This window comes from Lissotriton vulgaris, unplaced genomic scaffold (genome assembly GCF_964263255.1).
Source record: "Lissotriton vulgaris unplaced genomic scaffold, aLisVul1.2 SCAFFOLD_1632, whole genome shotgun sequence".
Classification (NCBI taxonomy): domain Eukaryota; kingdom Metazoa; phylum Chordata; class Amphibia; order Caudata; family Salamandridae; genus Lissotriton; species Lissotriton vulgaris.
The window spans coordinates 239,469-261,462 of NW_028249544.1; the positions used below are offsets into that span (position 1 = coordinate 239,469).

The 21,994-nt window shown below is 44.2% G+C and overlaps 1 protein-coding gene across 3 annotated transcripts in view; it reads left to right on the top strand.

Moving 5' to 3' along the window:
• The window catches only part of LOC147663549 (E3 ubiquitin-protein ligase RNF170-like), a 275,354-nt gene that overhangs the window by 159,022 nt on the left and 94,338 nt on the right, over window positions 1–21,994 (top strand). The window lies entirely within an intron of this gene.

The window sequence follows — 21,994 nt, forward strand, 5'->3', positions numbered from 1 at the left end:
ATGCGAAATACTAGCAGGTAAGTAACACGATCCACGGGCTTCAGGACCGCTAGGACTACCTTACTGAACCCTTAGGTTAGGAGCAGGAGGCCTAGGGAACCAGGGTGCAGAGTGTGGACTCCTACGCGGGATGCAGGGCAAAGTCTATGGATGCTAGTAATTCTAAAGTTACTGTTTCCGGACGAATCCGACTAGGTAGACTAAAAACGAAAAAGGATCTGGACACTAGGATAGTGAACGTGTGCTGGAGCACCGAAATGCTCGGGTTACCTAGCCCAGGGGCTGCGGCTGCATGGGGTTCAAATGACGTTGGGAATTCTCGTTGTAGTCGATGGAGCCTGAAAGAAGATGTTGCTGGCAGGCGACCAGTGAAGATGTTCGGTGACATCCAAGGCTGGATCAGTGAAGAAGACGACCTGAAAGCAGAGAGGACTCAGTTCTCAATCACTAGCCAGTGATTGTGTTGGCACCAGGATGGCACCGGATGAAGTCACTGCGATCAGGTGAGTGGGTGACGCTGGACTCTGCAGCCACACGGGCCAGGAGGCGTTGTCGGCGACCAGGCTGGAGGTGCGAGCTGTCCCACAATGGTGTCTGCTGTCGGCGATGCTGGATCCAGGATTGGAGCAACAAGGCTTGGCAAAGGCAAGCCCACGCGGTTGAATCAAAATGGCGTCTGGAGTGGACCAGGAGGGTCCAGGGTGCTTCTTGTTGAACAAGGAGCAAGGGCCAGTCTAGAGGACCTAGACCAGCGGTGAAAACGTCGTGGTACATCGTCAGGAGGGCCACTAGCCGACGGGCAAGTGACCGGACAACGTGGCAAACAGCAAGGCAGCAGAAGGGCCCCACGCAGATCTCGTGGACGCTGGGGGGCTGGACTTCGGTGCTGGAGCTGCTCAGGGTTGGGGCTTCTCAAACCCCAGTGCACCCACTCGAGGATCCCTCGGCGGTCGTGCTGGTTAAGCGTCGTGCAGGTCTTGAAGATAGCCGGTCCCACGGGTCTCGTCGCACCCACTAATCTCAGCTGGGCAGGGAGATGGCAGGGAATCCGGGTCTCGTCGAGCTGGTCAGTGTTGATCCAGAGGATGGACGTGCAGCAAACCGCAAGCGCTTAGATTGTGCCTGCTGGTGCAGGGTGGCTACTCCTTAGCCACAAGGGAGAGTCTTCAGAGAATGACAAGAGTTCCTTTCGTGGAAAGTAGTTCAAGTTTCAAGATTATCCAATTTGGGAAGGGTGCCCGCTCCTACCTTTATTCTAAGAAAAGGGGCTGGCACGCGACTAGGTCCTGCCCATGGGTGGGACCAGGAGGGGGGTGGTTACACCCTCTTCTTTGTCCGGTCTCTCCCCAGCTCAGGGGCTGGTGTGCCCCTGGAACTAGTTTGAGCCGTTATATGCACAGTGTGCACCGGGCTGCCACTTGTAGTCACCTTCCTCTCAGCCCTGCCTACCTGGGATACACAAAATCCTGTCTGGGATGGTGCTGGCACCGCCCCTGACAGGAAACCCTTTGTCCAGGCCTCCCTCGCTGGAAGGACTCCCAGCAGCAGGAGGTCAGACTCGTGTCTCAGTGGCAGCATCCATTTTGTGGAGCTGAGGCTGTGTTTAACTTTAACCGGGGTTACAGCTACCAACATGTCGTCTCCCTCTAGAGGTGTGGAAGGCTACCCCCGTCGCCAGAACTGGCGAGGGGGTAGTATTCCAAAGCGCATGACACCTTACACGACATGTTTAGATAATGTCAGAGCAAAGTTACCATAACCGCGAGGATTATAAGGCACTTAAAAGTATATGGTCTGACGCTATCATGGAAACGGCTAAGGGATAGATCCCGAAGGCCGCAGACAGGCTCAGCTCATGCCAGAGCACCATCTCACACGATTCCAAGCACTCTGCCTTCAGGATTGTTAAGGCCTGCCATAGGAGTGACTGATAGGAGATCTGTGTGCCCATTTTAAGTTTAGATATAGGTATACTATATCTAAATCAGGGGTGATTACACCACCTTGCCCCAGCTGTCAAGCAGCCAGTTGTGTCTGTTTAGTTAGTCAGCCCAGGGGTGGCACAATACATGCTGCAGCCCCTAGGAGACCTCTGGGTACACCTCTGCCATGGGTACAGGGACTCATAAGAGGGCCCAGTGCCAATTCAGTACCTGAGTACAATTTGGGATGGAGAGAACAGCTAGGCTGTGGGTCTGATTAGCAGGCCCACAGCCAGGGAAAGTCGTAAGCCAGTGAAGCAAAAAGCAAAAATCTGGGGTGACCATAGGATTGCAGACCCTACTCTCCTACAACAATCACTATAGCCATCATTTCTTGCACAAATCTGCAAATCCTAGAAATGTATAATGGGAACATTGTTCTACCCCACCAAAGGGTAGCTCAAAAACTTTTTTGGGCAAATCTCTGTACTTTTCAGGTTTTAATACTTCCAATCCAGGATCATTTTACTTTAAAAATGTTAATAGGACAGAAATGAAAAGTATGTTGACAAATACCAAACAAATCTATTCTGTAAACTTTTATGCTCAGCTGTCTACATTAGGTTTTAACTTTTGGAAAGACAACATTGAGACGAAAACTGTCTGGGGCACAAAAGATTGGCAAGTGTAGGGTATAGAAGCTTTATTTCGATTCTGTATCATCCCAAAGCAAATTATGTTTTTGAATGACTTTCCAACAGACATCTTGTCTTGGGTTACAGATCCAGATTGGTTAATCTGGCCCACAGACACAAACACTTGTCAAGATAGATTCCTGAATAAAACACGGGGGTTCACATTCACTAGGCCAGATCCAAGATATGTTCAAAGACAGCATCCAGGAATAGTAACAACATACAGTGTAGGGAAACTATGCCTTGAATAGCTACAAAGATCTACACTTAAGGATGTAAAACAACAATTATCTTTACTTAAAGATGGCGCTGATCTTAGGGAATTCTTGCTAGGACCAAGAACACCGCGTCATAAACGTTTTATATACGTCTGTATCTATGCTATGTATAAAGAAGCATGGAAGATCGCGCAAGCAAAGACTGCAGAACGTATACGAGAAATTATACGTATTAACTTAGAGAACTCTCTCTCTGTAGTTTACAATGGGTTAACAACTCTGTTGTCCAGGATATATTCTTTGGACAGCATAGTATCCCCTGCCATAGACATTGTGGCACAGTACTTGGTCATGTTGCAACATGGTCAGTCGCAATTACGTTCTATCATGCTATTGGGCTGGACGTTAAAAAACCCAAGTTCAGGCTATGTGTCTTGGCGTTTAATCAATACCACGTCACTGTTTTCAGAATTCAATGTCACTGATAAACAGATCAAACTGGCACCCAGGGGAGCAGACTATACGGTGCTGAGCATTGAAAGACTGTTAAGATTGCCATTAAATGTCACTGAAAAGCCAGCAACAGAATGGATTATACATGGAACAATCACTCTGCTTGTTACAATTTTCATTTTCAGTATTGATTAAAACATATACCAGCAGACATATATGAATGGTTGGGTAAAGAATACATCAAGACATCCTGGGAATTACCATACACACAGATGTTGGAGTGGGGTAAAGAAGTGTTTCTTAGTTGTAAAAATTGTGAAAACGTACTAAGCGGTTCTTTTCTTTGTCAGGGTATTAATTTACACGGGCCTGCGATGGTTCCCCTAACAACTTATTCTGCTACCTGCAAGGTTCACCAGCTGCGGTGATAGATCCAATTTTTTGACAACTTTCTAATGGAAGTTACCTCATGCTGAACAATCACAGCTGCTCTGGCATGTTGCCAGGTTTACCCTATCTACTAACTGTGTCAGCCAGGGTCACTTGCTGTATTCAAGTATTGTTTCCAAAAACCAAGACAGACCAGGAGTCGCCGTTATGGCCTTCACTGAACATTTGTTCTATACGAATTGATACTTTAAGCAGAATGAAAGCCATTCTTTTACAGAAAACTGTGTCACTGACCTCGGCCGAAGAGACATATGATCTGCAGGTCGTAAGGAATTCTGCAGAGATACACGCCCTCTTAACTACAAATTGCCCTATACATTTCTCGGTAAAGTTAGGTGGTACATTAAACATGTCTGATACGAGTGACATTGTACATGTATTTAAGACGATTTTTTGGGGACAGTTAGCACCTCTTAAAGCAGTCCTAGGAATATTTCCAAACTTTGTGCATTGTGTTTGGCGGATTGCCTCTCATTTTGGGACTTGCTGCAGGGATAATATTTTTGCTCCTACTGCTTCGATATGGCAAGCCAATCCACAAGTGACACCCAAAGTTCAAAAAGTACAATAACCATAAAAGCAGCAGCAGTTCACCGTGGAGACCACGCTGCTGGCTATGAAGTGTCGTGAGCGCATCGTCCAAATTTGGGGATTAACTTGTTTAAGAGAATTGAATACCACATGGTTTCTATCATTCAGACCAATTTGGCAAGATTGCATCTTACTGGTTCTGTGCAGCTTGCTATGCGGAAAAGAATGCGTGCTAGACACCTGTCTGACACTCCCATCAGTCATGCCAACGGATGTTGATACTTTTCTTGAACCAGTAACGGCTCATGCCCTGTGTTGTCCCCAGCGGCTACCAATTCTGATGACGACATTCATTGAGATCTCACAGACGCATAATGCTGACAATGAGGTACGAGAAGCAGCAGGCACACATGTACAATCTGATTCGAACATTGCTAATGCAACCAATGCGGACGGCGATGCTTTCACATCTATGTGCGGTTGATCTTCTTAATAAGGTAACCCAACTTTCACCTGCAATAGTACAACGGTAGACACATTTTTTACAGACTTAGAAGATTTGATGTTTTCTCCAACCAATAACACTGACTTTTGAAATTGGCACACAGTGTTCGGAGAGACTCTGAATTCGACCTTCATTTTTCAAAACAAAGATCTAACTTTGGAACTCTATTTTTTCTATGATTATTAAGTTTTTCCAAATTTATATTTTTTAATTTTTGGCACACAGTAATCTGCTTAAAGTAGAACTCTTTGAAAAACTTCCAGAGACAATATTTGACCTTATCCACATACAAGCGGTTTTATGTAATATGACATGAAATGGTTTCAGCTTTTTCTTCTGTATTTACGAGCCATTTCATAAATGTATTTTTCATGATTCATTCGGATAGCAATTTTCAAATGGCAAACTATATGCTTTGAATGAAACATTACTTTAAATGCGTACAGCACAAATGCTCTTTTCATGTACAACCAGCTCCAATGCATTTTTTATGTTTTTGGGTGGCTTTTAAACACTTGTTGCATAGATTGTTTTTATACATGTTTAGAACTTCGTATTTAGTAGAAGTCGTACATAACAAAAGTGGAGTGGGTGTTGTGTGGCATTCTAGGTTCCGACTGAAATTTCCCGATTCATGCCCTTATATAGGTACAATTCACATTACCCTTATATAGGCATAGAAATCAAGCCCGTATTTAGGCCTAGCCCATGCTACCCAAATACAGGCATGGCTACTTCATTCGTTCACCAAACGTCACAACGATTTCTTGGAAAATCAGCTTAAGCCGTTAGGAACTTCCCCTTGCTTAAATATTGATTTCTCCAAGAACTCAGTTAGTTTTACAATGAACAACTATTCCCCAGGGGTTCATTCATGACGTTCATATGCACGACTTTACGCCAAACATGGCATTCCTAAACACCTTCAAGATATAAACATACCTTCACTTGCTATGGCAAAGCACGGTGGTTCGGAGCAGATCCACAGCCTACTTGCCCGATGCAGCTCTCTACAGCAAGTGCCGAAGGAAGCCAACTCTCCATTTGACGCACTGATCAGGAAGCTGCCCTCCTCTGCTGACAAATCCTGCTCCATTGTTTCGGACTCCCCTTGTGGGATGTTGGGAAATCGAGTCCCAAGACAGAGATACCAGAACGCCTTCATTCTAAGGTATGGAGCTGATTAGAACCTGGAAAACCTTTGATAGATTCTTGGCAAAGAACTAAAACCTATGTTAAACAAAGCTTACTTCTTCCCTCGTACTAGACCTAGGTTAGTTACACTGGGGTAGCCGTATTTTAGAAGCACCAGTTGAGTATTTTAGTATGTTACATATGTATGTATTTTATGGCTTCGAAACCATACCATGCTGTTACAGTATTATTTCATAATACTATTCTCGCTTTACGCATTACACTATATATTCTGTCTAACAATTGTAGCAGTTCATATCTCTTGCATGAGAAATAAGACTGTTCAATAAACCCTTTTACTGAAAACGCCTGTCTCATTATTTCTCTACAACTCTGTAGAAACTAAGCATGCACGATTGACTGAGTGAAATACTTATCTATTGTTTCCACAACTCTGAGAGATATGTTGTTATTCTTGGGAAACAAAGTTGTCATGTTTATGCGGTTGTCAGAAACGAATCCCTTCTTGTGAGTTCGAGAAAGTTTCTAGTGACCTCTGAGCTGGCTGGCACTCACAATTAAGTTTAGTATATTCAATAGAGACCTATTGACCTAAGTCCTACGTCAAATCTATAGGATATATTATTCCAATGCGCAGAGCCTATTGGGATAATAGGCACTACACTTGTAAGGCTTCCTTTAGTTATGGCATTGATTGTAGAGAGTCTGGCTTGAAGATCTGTTAACTGAGAAGCCTGCTGCTCAAGGCCCTGCGTTTGAGCACTTTCCATATTTGGCCAGATACATTCTGCATAAGGACAAGGATGGAATGCAAATTCCTATAGTTTTTGTGGGGCAAGTTGGTCTATGGCTGTCTTTTGAGGGAAATGTTCTCTTGGGCATGGCTTGTTAGTCCAGGACTCTGTAGTCAGACTCCGTTTTACCCTATGTGCTTGGAATCTTTGCAGGAGCTGGCACTTTGCTTTACACATTGCTTTTTACACTGCCCTGTTGATCTTTCATCTTGTGGCAGTACCAATATCTCCTTTTTTGGACTGGGTCCCTTCCATCTGCAAGGCTCACTAGATTGAATGCTCTTTATTTCTTCTGTTTCTTTTAGCCACTATCTTGCTTTCTGTCTGAATTTTGGAGAGCTTTTGTGAATGTTTACTACTTGACGCTTTCAATGTATTCTTTTAGAAATATGTGAAATCTAAGCCCAGTTTGAAATTGTGATTTTGGCATCATGATGGGGGTCAGGCATTCTCCACAGATGAAGGTAGCCACTCTTGCAGCGTCCATGCACACAGTGACCTACAATTGTTTTGTGCATACGCCGCTGCAGGTGACTGAGACTTTCTCAGTAGTGCAGGGTCAGCTTTGTGCTATTCTTCAAATCTGGCCTGCTTCTGTATCTTACTGGTTGGAGTATGACCTGTAGAGAGAGTCGAAGTTTGAACGCAACACTAAAATAATTACTTCATGTTTGAGGCATTTGTGGCTGTAGATGCATGTGCTATGCACACTCCTGCCATCTAGTGTTGGGCCTGGATGTGTGCTAGTTGTTTTCTTCAAAGAAGTCTTTCAAGTCACATGGTATTGTGACTCGTTCTTTTGGAAATAAGTCTCATGATCACTGGTACCGTTGTTAGATTGTTTTCCTGGACGCAGGTGTAAATGGAATGTGAAGCTAAGTGATATATGGAGATGTCCATGCATAAGAGGGAATAGAGATAGTAGGAGGCACTGCAACAGCCACAGGCATCCGGGGAGGAGGGTGGACGCAAGTGAAACTACAGCACTACGTGACATGAAGAGATACTTACAGGATAAGTAAAATGTTCTGTTCGAGGCATGTGTCGCTGTAAATACATATGCTGTGCATAGACTGTAAAGCAGTCCTCCTGAAAAGCGGTGGCTAGCTTGTAGGTCATAAAGCAAAATGAGCGTGTATGGAGCACCACCTGACCAACATTAGCTGGTTGTCGGTCTAGGACATTCACACAATAATAGTTTGTTAAAGTTTCTACATTGCGTACGTCAGCTATTGAGATGTTCCTCAGAAAGGCCATGAAGGCTCATTTCCTCTTTGTGTTTGGGCTCTATGAAGAGTGAGCAGATTCCTTTTAGCTTTAGCATACAATGTTTGGGTGCTTCTAAGTATGCATATAGCAGTGTCTGACTTGGATAGACCTTTTCCTTAGCGGGGTTTGGAGAAAGCAACTGAAAGTTGTTGTGTCTTCCTAAATGGTTTGGTTCTGTCTACGTAGTATATGAGGGCTCGTTTTACATCTAAAGTATAGAGAGCCCGTACCGCAACTTAATCAGGTTGTGGGAAAAAGACAGGAGTTTAATGGACTGATTAAGTTGTAAGTGAGAGACTAAATTAGAGAGAAATTTGGGTTTGGTGTGGAGGACAACCCTAGCCCTATGTATCTGGATGAAAGGGATTTCCAGGGTTACGGTCTGAAGCTCATTGACACGCCTAGTGAAGTGATAGCAACCAGAAATGCCACCTTCCAAGAGAGGACCTGAAGGGGGCAGGAGTGGAGGGGCTCCAATGGAGGCCCCATGAGTTGTGTAAGTACAATGTTGAGATTCCATGCCGGTGCTGGTAGGAACCACGGAGAAATAACCATTTTGAGACCTGATTTAATTGCAGTATAATGCATTGGCTGCAAAAGGCTAAAAGCCCTAGAACAGTGGCAGTTTATTAGCACATGTAGCTTACTGGAAAACTTCAAACTTCTGTGTGTAAGAAAGAAGGGGTATCCCCGACTAGAGTTCCTAATTCGGGATAGGTATAGTATTTGGAAGAAGGGTAATTAGGAACTGGTTTTAAGTAGAGGGCAAAGACGGACAATTGCCCTCTACTTAAAACCAGTTCCTAATTACCCTTCTTCCAAACTTCAAACTTCTGCCAAGGAGGTCAGAGTGCTCTTAGTCTTAACACTCACAGAGGCCATCTCACCTCGGATTTCTACTACACGTCATGTGTAAGGGAGTTCTTCAGATCAGATAAGTTGCTTATTTACCAGAATGATTCCTCTTCTATCAAAGCTCTTCCGAACACCAGCTCCTTCACAGAGTATATTTGAAAGTTTATCCAAATTTTCCTAGGCCTCTTCCTAACTGAATTTAGCTTAAAAGGGTCCCTATGGACTCTCTGGATCTCCTTCTCCAGCGCAATAACTGGTCTTTCTTTCAAAATTCCTTCTCTTAACAGCTTACATACAAAGCCTTGATATCCTCCTTCTCAGACCCTTCCGATACTTTGAGGACTCTCAAGGTATTGCGTCTTGCCCATGTCTCCAACCTTTCCATATCTTCCTGCAGACCTCTATTCTGCTATTTTAATTTCTCTATATACTTCGTATTCTCCATCACAGCCTCTGACAGTACCTTCACCTTCCCTTCCAAAATCCCAGTTCGCTGTACAATGTCATCCAGTTTTCCTTTCAGTGTCTCACATTTACAGGGGTGTGGAATTTATTAAAATATCTACTTGTCCATGGGGCAAGTTGCTTCATAAATCTACTTGTCCTGTAACAAAATCCACTTGTCCCTTTGGTGCCATATGCTTCGGCAACAAATTATGGCAGCAATCTCATTATATAAGAGCTCTTATATAGCCTCTCTGAATATGCCAGGGCTCATACCATAGTAGTTTTTGAATACTAGCAATCCCTTTATGTTGCCATGTTTCTGCAGATCTACATACTGGGACTGAAGGTAGTGGTAAGCAATAGTTCCAGGGTTGGAATGCCCTTTAAGTCTGTGCAAATCTACTAACTTGCATGTTTTAAGGGTTTTCAACAACTCTTCTCTAATCTTTTCCCATACTAAGAAATGTTGGAAATTTACTCCTGACAATGGCAGACGTAAATCTTCTTCCACAGTTGGGAAAAAAGAGGTTGATGGAAAAATGACCTTGCAAACACTCAGGTTTTTGCATGAGCAAATCTACACATGGATATTTGTTCATGATGAACTGCAGTTCACAAATAGTTTCCAGGAGTACATTTCTTGCCCTTCTATAAATTATTGTAAATTCCCGAAAGCCATACAGCTGCACTTAATGCAAGGACATATACCAAGGGTGCACTTTTGAGACTTTCTTTAATAATAGGGCCCCTAATTTGGTCTGGCGTTAACCACAACCTTTTGTGTTTGTAAAAATTCTCTCTCCCTCTCTCTGCATTGGCTGGCTTCACTGTGAGTGACGGCATTAAGCTCTTTCACAAGGAGTATATTGGCACGCAAAGTAGTTTTGCTCAGTGGCAGTAACTAATGTGGCAGTGTGTGCTTTTTTTAGGCCAATTTTTTTTGTTGCTTTTGCCAATGTTTGTTATAATGGTGAGGTCCCGGCAGCTCTCACATCAAGAAGGCTTTACAAAAACCATGCCAAAACAAGTAACGTATTGGCAAAACTAAAACGCTGATCACTAATTTCAGACCTACTGGCTTTGCCAATACTTGTTTATTTTTATGTTTCTCATAATCTTATTAAAACTGGTTACACTGATTTTCCAATGTGAATTTTTTTGTGAAATACTAGAATGCACCAACACATTTTACTAAATGATGCTGCAAAAAAATGGAACCTGAAATTTCACAGTAGTTTAGCAAAATCTTTTTTTTTCCTACTTTCATTTTATTTGGAACATTTTCTATTGAAAGCAAAGCATAATTAATAATGCTCTCAAGCTTTTGCAAATATTTGCATCTAATCAGAGAGCATTCTGGGAGCATTATGCATAGCCTCATATTGCTAACCTTTGAAACTGTGAGTACACATTTTTATACTGTAACCACTGTCAGTAGTGCGATCAGAACTTACATTTACTTAGAGCACTCACCCTAATAATAAAGGCTTTCAATTAATGAACCATAAATACAAGTTTGAACAGCATTAGCATAGGCACACAAATAATAACTTAACTTCAGGCAGTGCCCTTCCCTGGCCCTTAATGTGCTACTGCAAACTGGCAGCGAAAGCGTTTGTGCTGCAGGGGGTTGGGCCTACTTGTCCCAAAGACAAAATACACATTAAAACTTGTTGCCCTTGACCCCAAACAATATGTCCTGGGCGTCTCAGAAATCTCAAATTTCATCAAGATATCCTGCCTCAGACTCAGCAGCATCTTTTCTACCTGACTCTCCGTTCCTCCTGTGGCTCCTTCTATGGCTTACAGAGTATCTGAGTTCTCTCCTCCTGAAGTGCAACCATCTCCTTGGGACGAGCACATACTAAGAGTGGATGTAAGAGCTGGACTGCCATTTACTTCTGCACTCACTCTATCACTCTGACCGTCTCGGTCTTGCCTCCTCTTAATTAACAGGGAAAATCTATTTTTCAACTGTAGGAGCACAGATAAATGAGGTACCCTTATTTCCACCTCCCTGTGGTACTGTGATCTGCTCCATTATTTAAAAATACGAACTGAGAGATGGGGGGGGGTTTGTATGAGTGTGTATCACATTAGGGCCACAACGCTTGGGTTTCCCTCAGGATTTTACCCCTTTTCTCCTTGGGGAGACCGGGACCACTTCCCTTTCCCCCTGCCCTTTAATTCTTCCTCCTCTACCCCTACTTTTAACCTCAGGAATCAAGCGTAGTTGGTATCTACTCTTGCCTTGTATGGTTTCCCCCCCCCCCCTTACATGAGGATGCATCCGCCGTGGCACTCCCTCTGTTGCCCAGTCCGTCTTTCCCACTCAACAAACGGTACTTACTTCTGTATTAATCGTGTTGATAGTAACAATTTCTCCTCCCTCTTTCCTTAACTAAGATTAATACCTCTTGGGGGGGAGGGGGGGAGTCCTTTTCAATCTACTCCCAAGGGCCTTGTACCAACATCTTTTTGTATTTTTATTTATTTATCAAATTTTCATAAAACATACATTATACTCACAGCATGTTTGCAGCAAATCAATATATAGCCAGATGATAGCAATCAGTAAACTTCAACAAAACCAAGGGTTACATTGGTTCCTGCATGAAACAGTGCCTCACCTTCGATATTAATCTCACAAGACAGCCGCCTTGTACCAACACCTTTGTCTGACTTCCACTCAAACCCCAGCACCAACGTCTTTCCTCACATCATAGGCCCTCCTCCTGTGCACTCCAAACGAAAACCTGCTCCACCTCGCCGCCGCAGCCCACGCTGCACCTCTTCTAAGGCACCCAGTTGCTGTGTTTTATTATACGTGTGTCCCTCATGGGACACCTTACCCTGTGTGCGCGCCAGTGTCCCTGCGAGGACACCGTACCAGCCGGAGGTCACCAGCTGATAACTGTCAGAAGTGACAGTTACCAGCTGATCGCCGAGGACTGCAGCTGCGCTCCATGTTTGAGGAGCATGTGTGTTGGCTTATAATAAACAAGTTAAGAACTCACAAGTGTCGAGTATTCTTAACAATACTGGCGACGAGGGGCCAACACGCAAGAACCTACGCAGAAGATTTTTTAAAAAAAAGGGAAAAAAAGCAAGCAGTCTACATTTGGAATTTGTCACCATTAATAATCTAAGGAGGTAACATCAACTTTGTCAAGCGCACATAAGAAGAGCGGCTAAATGAAGAGATTATCATAAAGGAAACTGAAGGAAAAAGTGCCGGGAAAAATAAACAGTGAGTGAAATGACGCGCTGACAATGTGTGTGAAACTGATGCGCTGAGGAATTCTGCGGCGTTATGCGGCGAAATTGAATGAACAGTTGAGTTAGACCGGGTTTTTGGATAATAGAACTTTTTGTTGTGAAGGAAACGTTCTACTGCCAAACCAACGGACAAAACTAACTGCCGCGAAAGGGAACTGTCAACGAGCAGCTGAGGAGAATCAGAGCCGGTCCCCACATCATCGCGTCGTCACGTAATTGACGTTGGCGGCCATTTTAGGTGTACAAAAATTACACTGAATTCAGCGGTCTATTTCATTAAAATTAAAACGAGGAAGAGAGCGCAGAGCGTAAACGCTACGATACGCAAGCACATCTTTTCAGCAACCGGAGAGTAGCTGTGCATCCATGGAACTACAAGACCTATGTGCAAAACGGTAAATTCAAGCTATCTTATTACTCTGTACATTACAGCAGCTTACAGTGACTTGAATTAGCGATCTAAAAACATACATGGACTTTAGTACCACTAACCTAGCTACTGAATAAGAAAGTTTTTACTGGTGCTGAAGTGCAATATTTATAAAGCCGCATCATAAAAGGCATTAAATAACACATTGGTGGTGGCTGATGAAAACGAAGGAATAACGGTGAATTTATAATTAAAAAAAAGAAGAAAAAAAAAGAAAGCATACTTCACTGCAGCTGTGTAGCGACCTCATTAAGAGATTTATAAATTAGTACACGTTTTATAGACTGATTGTGCACCGTTCCAGCAGCAGAAAGAAATAAGGCAACATAGCATAGTAGTGCCAATAGATACAGAAGTAGATTACTTTAGTCACGTCTTTGAGACAGAGAGTATATCTACTTAGCAGCAGGAGGAAAAACAAAAAGGAATAAAGCATAGTAGTGTATAAAACTCAGAAGTATTTTACTCATATAAAAACAACGGATATAAGAAAATAAGTGACTTAGCTACAGGATGTATATGGAACCTCTCACCCCCTGAGGCATTTCTGCGTGCTGGTAGTGTACCAGTTTTAAAGTGGGAAGAGTGGAGGGATTATTTCCTCAACTACATTTCCACAATTGAAGAAGATGCAGAATTGAAGCCGGAAAAAAAGTACAAGATGTTAATGCACAACTTAGGTGCAGGAGGAATAAAGGTTTATAATTCCATAAACAAAAGAACAAGAGGTGGAAATGAAGGTGATGTGTTCTCCAACGCAATTGATGACCTAAACGCATACTATAAACCTACAGTTTGTGTTGGGGTAGACGATACAAATTTTTCCATAGGAAACAAGGGAAGGAGGAGACAATAGATGATTATGTATCTGCTCTCAAAGATCTAGCAATTAACTGTCGTTTTGGAGGACTACACGATGAACTAATAAGGGATCAAATAGTAATGCAAGGTTCCAACGAGAACATTCAAGATAATCTTTGGGCAAAGGGGGAGTACCCACTACAGAACATATTAGACATAGCGAGGAAAGCGGAGCTTACTGGACGGTGTGCCAAAGCTGTGTTGAAAGACGAAAAAATAAAGAAAGAATGTGACCAGGTGAGCAAAGTGTCCGATCAAAAGAGTTGGAAAGTCAGCAAGAAAACTGTAAGAAAGGATGACAATATCCAACCAGAAAGAAGACGAGAGAAACGGGGGAAAGGATATTGTTACCGATGCCTAAGCACTGCACACATGGCATATGTTTTAGATGTCCCGCCCATGAAGCAAGGTGCACATTCTGTGGACTAATTGGTCATTTCAACAAGGCATGTAATAGGAAGAAACCACAACATGTAAAAGCAGTGGTAGACGAAGAAGATGAGTTGGACGATGACACAGATGAAGACATCAACATGTACATCCTCAACATAGAAGATGAACAAGAACAAGCAAAGGTAACAGTAAAAGGTGCTAAGACAAGTAAACCGATGTGTACCATGACAATTGGTGGGGTGGAAGTAGATGTGGCTGCAGATTCAGGCTCAACTTACACCATCGTGAATGAAAAGGTATGGAAAGCTAAATTCAAGGAGGTGATCGGTGAGAGACTCAATGAACCAGACATAATTTTCAAATCATTTGAGGAAAAACCAATTGAAATATTAGGGTACAGGACTCTCTGGTTCATATTCAAGAGTAGAGAGGCTCAATGTAAACTCTATGTATCAAAGGTAGGACCATCTGTACTTGGATGGATGGACCAAGGAAGTCTAGGAATCAAGCTGGATCCTAACAGCCGTGAGCCAGTGCTTAGTACGACAGACGCATACGACTACGCAGAATCTCAAAGTAGAATGCCTACCAAGACCGACAATGACACTAAAGCAAATGAAATGGATGAGTCACACATAGCAAATGTAAGGGAATGTTCCAACAAAATAACAAGAGGTGTATGGTTGGAGGAACAAATGAAGAACCAAGACATAGTAATCCCATCCATGCCTTGGGAAATGATTGGTATTGACGTAATTGGACCGGTGTCTGACGGGAATGATTTACAATATATAATGACTATAATTGACCACTACACGAAATGGCCAGAAGTAAGGGTCAACAAAAAAGCCGATTCCCTGCACGTGGTCCAATTCTTGGAAGACACCTTTACGCGTGAGGGTTTACCAAAAAAGTTAGTAAGTGGTAACGGGGTACAATTCACCTCATACATATTCAAGGGATACATGAAGAAGCACCACATCTAACACATAGAGTCAAAATACCACCTTGCGGGCAACGGAGCCGTAGAGAAATTTAACAGAGTACTTGAAGGAAATATTCAGATGGCCACTTCAGACCAACTAGACTGGAAGAGAGAAATAATGAGAACAGTGTGGGCTTACAGGATAACGCCGTGCGAGTCTACTGGCAACAGCCCATTCGAACTCATGCGCGGACGGACTCCACTTACAAAGGACAATGTGGGCTGGGTTAAGGCTGCCCGCAGGGTACACTGGTCTACTGAGGTGGTGAAAGAAAGACTAGCTCAAGCACAATCTAAGAGCAAGAGTTACGATGACAAGGAACCTGAGTGCAGGGAGGTGGAAATCAAGGCTGGAGATGTGGCGAAGGCAAGAAGAAGCAGACACGTCGGCAAGGGTCAAGAGAGATACACCAAACCTCTTACCTTTCGTGAAGGGTACCTCAATTCTGCACGCCGGAGTGTTGGGAAAGCCTGGTGTTCCTCAGCAGTGTCAACTCGCAAACATCCCGCAAACGATACAGTGGGCAACACACTGTTTAAAACTACTGCAGAGCAATCCGGAACACCGAAGGGTAGTACGGCAAGACAATACTTTTCTGACACTGAATCTGACATTGAACTTCCTGCAACCCTAGGGCGGAGAAGTGAAGATGGTGAGCACGAAGGCACCCGACCAGGGGACTGTTTGGCTTCTTCATCCAGACCAGCAGGCGCAAGGCGCAGACTACCTGCCATCCCGGTCTGTGACCTTGCGCAACCTAGGGACAGAAGCAGGGCTGGTAGACTGTTGGGACCGCCGGCTGGACTTAAAGACTATATTTGTGGGTAGCGGAGCCTTACGCTCCCTTCTTGTTCTTGTTGGTTCCAGTTCTCCCCAAGGAAGGGGGATGTGTTGTGTTTTATTATACGTGTGTCCCTCATGGGACACCTTACCCTGTGTGCGCGCCAGTGCCCCTGCGAGGACACCGTACCAGCAGGAGGTCACCAGCTGATAACTGTCAGAAGTGACAGTTACCAGCTGATTGCCGAGGACTGCAGCTGCGCTCCATGTTTGAGGAGCATGCGTGTTGGCTTATAATAAACAAGTTAAGAACTCACAAGTGTCGAGTATTCTTAACACCAGTGTCCTGTACTGACACAGCCCTCTGACGCGGAACTCTGGCAGCAGTGAAGCAGCGTGCGTCCTCTTCCAACGGTCCGCTGCTCGGCTCCAGATTCCTCTCTGCACCTCCGTATCCAGATCAATGTATTTCGGCCTTGGGTGAGCCACATTTCCCTTATTACAAATCTATATCAGCCGCATCTATACTTTCTCCTCGTTCCTGGGAACTCCAGCTAAGTGCGTCAGCCTGCTGCCATGTTTCCCCGCTATCCTACCACATACAGCTTTGAAGGAAGGCATTTTAAAGTATGAAGACTTCAGTTAACAAATAAGGTCAGATTTAGGGAAAAGAACTGCTCAGCGGCAGTGGGAGTTGGGAACCAGAATGAGCGAACTGCGAGTAAGGGAGCTCAGGTGCAGATAAAATTCCCAGCATTGTTAAAGATAATGTGGCGTAATAAGATGTACAACTTTAGCAACATGGAGCAAGTTGATACCTTCCTAGCGCAGATGGAGGGATGAGTTTTGGAATAAAGTGATGGAGGTTTAGGTGTAGGATGCAGATTTTGTATATAGTATAGGATGAAGTATTAGGCTGTTTCTTCTTTTTCTGGTTTTCTGTTTTCCTTTCTCTTTGGGATGGGGGTCATGAAGGGCGAATTGTATCACCCAGGGAGTAGAAAGGGGGTTTCCGGGGGGGGGGGGGGGGGGGGGGCATTGGGTGTCTGGAGCGTAGCGGAAAAAATAAAACAAAATTGTCCTCCGGATGTTAACCTCTGAAGGGGAGACGGGTAAACAATTTTTTTTACAATTTCAATCTTTATTTCGATCAGTTAGAACATCAAAGATATACAAATAATCGCGATCATTATACTATGTACAAATAAAACATTAATTAAAAGGTCGGCTGGCAGTATTTAAAACAATTCATCAACAAGAAACTGAGAATCTTTAGTGAGGTAAAATTGTCATGAGGCCGCTTCCGCCTTCAAGATGCGGGTGCGAATAAACCACATTGCTGTAAGATATTTTGCCAGTGCAAAAACAATTGGAGGTGACAAATCAGTCTTTAAGATTCTATAGACAGGGAGGAACTGTCTGAACCCCAAGTTTTTGAGAAGGGGGACAATCCAATATTTTCTGATGCTTTGATAGGCTTTGCAGAATAGAACCACATGTAAGTCATTTTCTTGGGAATGTGCACATGCCGGGCATTGCTCCGTAGTTGGTGGCGAGGACCAAGAGCTGGTAAAAGACCTAAAAGGTTATGTGCCATATCTCCACTGAAGAAATAACTTCCTAGTAAGCACCGGGGTCATATCATCCAGTACACGTTCCAGGAAATAGAAGTCTTTACTTTGAGTGAATAGGTTCGTCAACGAACCCTCACGCTTGCTGTCCAGTGTAGTAGTGAGCTTTAGATCGTAATAAGCTTTTGACAGAGCTTTGCGTGGTATCCTAGTAGATGCATTTGCTGGGTCAGTCCACAGTTCTGAGAGGCCCAGACTCTCACATGACCTTTTTATGTACTTTAGCCATGGGATGTGTGTGGCTTTTGGTAGGGTTAGAAACTCCTCAAGCTCAGTCCTATACACAATAAGATCTTGGCTGCTCCATAATCTTCGCCAGAAAGTTAAAGGTTTAAGACCCAATTCTTCTACGATTGGTCTAACTCCCAAATCTAGTCTCAGAGGGAGTAACGGCGTACTTGATGGAAGGGCAACCAACTGTCTGATAAATTTGTTTTCCGTTGTCATCATATTTTGAGCAGAGGTGTGACCCCACAATTCAGCCCCATAGATGATAGCCCCGTGTGCCTGGGATTTATAAATTTGGATGACAGGGCCAATTGGGCGATATGTTGATTTGTTCATCATCCTTGATATGCCACCCACTATCTGCACCAATTTCATGTTTGCCTTAATCAGATGTGTCCCCCATGTCATGTTCTCATTTAGGGTTACTCCTAAGTATTCAAATGTGGAGACCCTCTCTAGTCGTGTTGAACCAAGCAGGGGATTGGGACGTGTCGAAGGGGTGGGGTTTAGGATCATGTATTTTGTTTTAAGGGCGTTGATCTCGAAGCCCCTCTCTGTGCAGAATGTTAAAAAAATCATCGAGTATCCGCTGAACTCCCATGGGGGTTTTAGACAGCAGCAGGGTGTCGTCCGCAAACATAATGGAGGGCACCCTGCTGCCATTCAATTTAGGTGCATCGGTATCATCAATCCTGTTCAGGTGGGCGATTACCCCGTTGACAAAGAGGGAGAACAGGGTCGGTGCAAGCACACAACCCTGTCTCACCCCTCTGTCAACGGGGAATCTTTCCGTTAATTTACCATTCATGCCACACCTGACATGTGCAAAGTTTTTCTGGTGCAATCTCATCAGAATAACAAGAATTTCAGCTGGAACCCGCAACTCATCGAGCACACTCCATAATCTGGATCTTGGCACCAAATCGAAGGCGGCTCGCAAGTCCACGAAAACCGTGTGCAAGCTACCCCCCTCGATTAGTGCAGTCCTCCAATAGATGAGATTTAGGCGGAAAATCTGATCGGTTGTAGACACCCCCCTTCTAAATCCCGCTTGGTATGGGCTCAGGGTAGCAGTTTCCTCCAACCAGATCTGGAGGCGGTCTAGTATAAGCCTACCAAAAAGCTTCTGAGACACGTCTATTAGGCTATTGGGCCTGTAGTTGGCTGGGAGCAGAGGCGAGCCCTTCTTAAATATAGGAACTACCTCTGCCCCCAGCCAAGTACTGGGGACCTCCATGCCCATCAAGACGGCATTAAATATTGTCAGCAGATAGGGAGCCCATACATCAGGCTCTTGTTTGAACAGGTCACCTGGGAGGCTATCCAACCCAGGCGCCTTGCCTGATGACAGTCCCGGGTAAACATAAGGTGGGTCATATGTTAAAGGAGATGAAATGTTGTGGCGAAAAAAGAGCTGACTATGGATAAGTCAAAACTAATTAGTTTTTTGACATGTAATTTTAATGGGCTTAGAGGTAGAAAAAAGATGTCCCGGGTGTTAGAATTCTTAAAGGAAAGTGATGCACAAAGTATATTACTGCAAGATACGCATTTAGAAAAGCAGGAGTGTTGACAGTGTTTTTGTAAGTCTTGTTGGGTTCAGGAGGTGGTGTGCTCAGATCAAAGGGGGAGTTTTAGAGGTGTGGCCATTATTATAACAAGCAATGTAGGAATAAAAGTGGTGAAATATGAGTCTGATTCCTTGGGGAGATGGTTAGTGGTCACTATATTGATACAAGACAGACATTTAGTATGTGCAGTCTATTTTGGACCAAATGAGGATAACCTGGGGGCCCTAGTAAAGCTTGAAGCTTGTTTATTAGAAACAACGGCTCCCATAATTTTATGAGGATATATTAGAACATCTCATTCTGGGGAGTGCAGGAGTTGAAGGGGTCACCCTCCTGGGGGAAGTCATCTCAGGCGTAATTTGGCGCTTTCTGAGTGAAATAGAACCAAAGTTGTCATGTTTATGTGTTTGTCAGAAACGAATCCCTTGCTTTGTATTCGAGAAAGTTTCTAGTGACCTCTGAGCTAGCTGGCACTCACTATTAAGTCTAATATATTCGATAGAGACCTAGTCGACCTCAGTCCTACGTCTAATCTATAGAATATATTATGCCAATGCGCAGAGCCTATTGGGAATATAGGAACTACACTACAACACGTCCCAAAGAAAGCATGGGACCACCTCTTAGGGAAAAAATCCCGCAGCAGTGGACAAGAACATAAAGAACCTGCGGGAAGTACCACAGACGGCTTACCAATCAGCCCAAAAAATACACAGAAGGCTCAGCCCGAAGACCTACCCGGGTTCGCCAACAGCCAAAAAACCACACCGCAAAAGCCAAAGGGATGTACCAGCAACCAACAGTACATAGGGGCCAACTTAAGGACCCCAAAGGCACTTCAAACCACACAGAACACACAGACGGGTCAACTGAAACGCTAGACCCAAGAAAAAAGGTGGGATAACGCCTCCCATAACGCACCCGAGGACCGACAAGTCAAGCGAATGGAGGGGGAGGAGGACGGAGCCTTGCAAGTAGCCGTTGAATGGCGGAGTCCGCGTGGGTGTTAAACAAAAGAACCCCATCAAAGGGAAGGTCAACCAGACGCTCCCTAATATTCTGTGAAAAAACACCATCCTGCAACCACGCATGGCAGCGGAGAGCCACCGAACTTGCCATAGCGTGTCCGAGAGCATCAGAAACATCCAAGGCCGAGCGGAGAATAAACACGGCCAACTCCCGGCCATCCAACACATGGTGCCGCCAATCCGCACTGACACCCTTGTGGGAGGCGCAAGATAGAAGGGACTCCACGGAATTCCACAAGCTGGAGGTAGCCCTGGCCAACAAGTGTATTGAGCGCTAGCAAAGCAGCACTAGAAGAAGCGAATTAAAATAAATATACGATTTAAAAATACGAACTGAGAGATGGGGGGGGGTTTGTATGAGTGTGTATCACATTAGGGCCACAACGCTTGGGTTTCCCTCAGGATTTTACCCCTTTTCTCCTTGGGGAGACCGGGACCACTTCCCTTTCCCCCTGCCCTTTAATTCTTCCTCCTCTACCCCTACTTTTAACCTCAGGAATCAAGCGTAGTTGGTATCTACTCTTGCCTTGTATGGTTTCCCCCCCCCCCCTTACATGAGGATGCATCCGCCGTGGCACTCCCTCTGTTGCCCAGTCCGTCTTTCCCACTCAACAAACGGTACTTACTTCTGTATTAATCGTGTTGATAGTAACAATTTCTCCTCCCTCTTTCCTTAACTAAGATTAATACCTCTTGGGGGGGAGGGGGGGGAGTCCTTTTCAATCTACTCCCAAGGGCCTTGTACCAACATCTTTTTGTATTTTTATTTATTTATCAAATTTTCATAAAACATACATTATACTCACAGCATGTTTGCAGCAAATCAATATATAGCCAGATGATAGCAATCAGTAAACTTCAACAAAACCAAGGGTTACATTGGTTCCTGCATGAAACAGTGCCTCACCTTCGATATTAATCTCACAAGACAGCCGCCTTGTACCAACACCTTTGTCTGACTTCCACTCAAACCCCAGCACCAACGTCTTTCCTCACATCATAGGCCCTCCTCCTGTGCACTCCAAACGAAAACCTGCTCCACCTCGCCGCCGCAGCCCACGCTGCACCTCTTCTAAGGCACCCAGTTGCTGTGTTTTATTATACGTGTGTCCCTCATGGGACACCTTACCCTGTGTGCGCGCCAGTGTCCCTGCGAGGACACCGTACCAGCCGGAGGTCACCAGCTGATAACTGTCAGAAGTGACAGTTACCAGCTGATCGCCGAGGACTGCAGCTGCGCTCCATGTTTGAGGAGCATGTGTGTTGGCTTATAATAAACAAGTTAAGAACTCACAAGTGTCGAGTATTCTTAACAATACTGGCGACGAGGGGCCAACACGCAAGAACCTACGCAGAAGATTTTTTAAAAAAAAGGGAAAAAAAGCAAGCAGTCTACATTTGGAATTTGTCACCATTAATAATCTAAGGAGGTAACATCAACTTTGTCAAGCGCACATAAGAAGAGCGGCTAAATGAAGAGATTATCATAAAGGAAACTGAAGGAAAAAGTGCC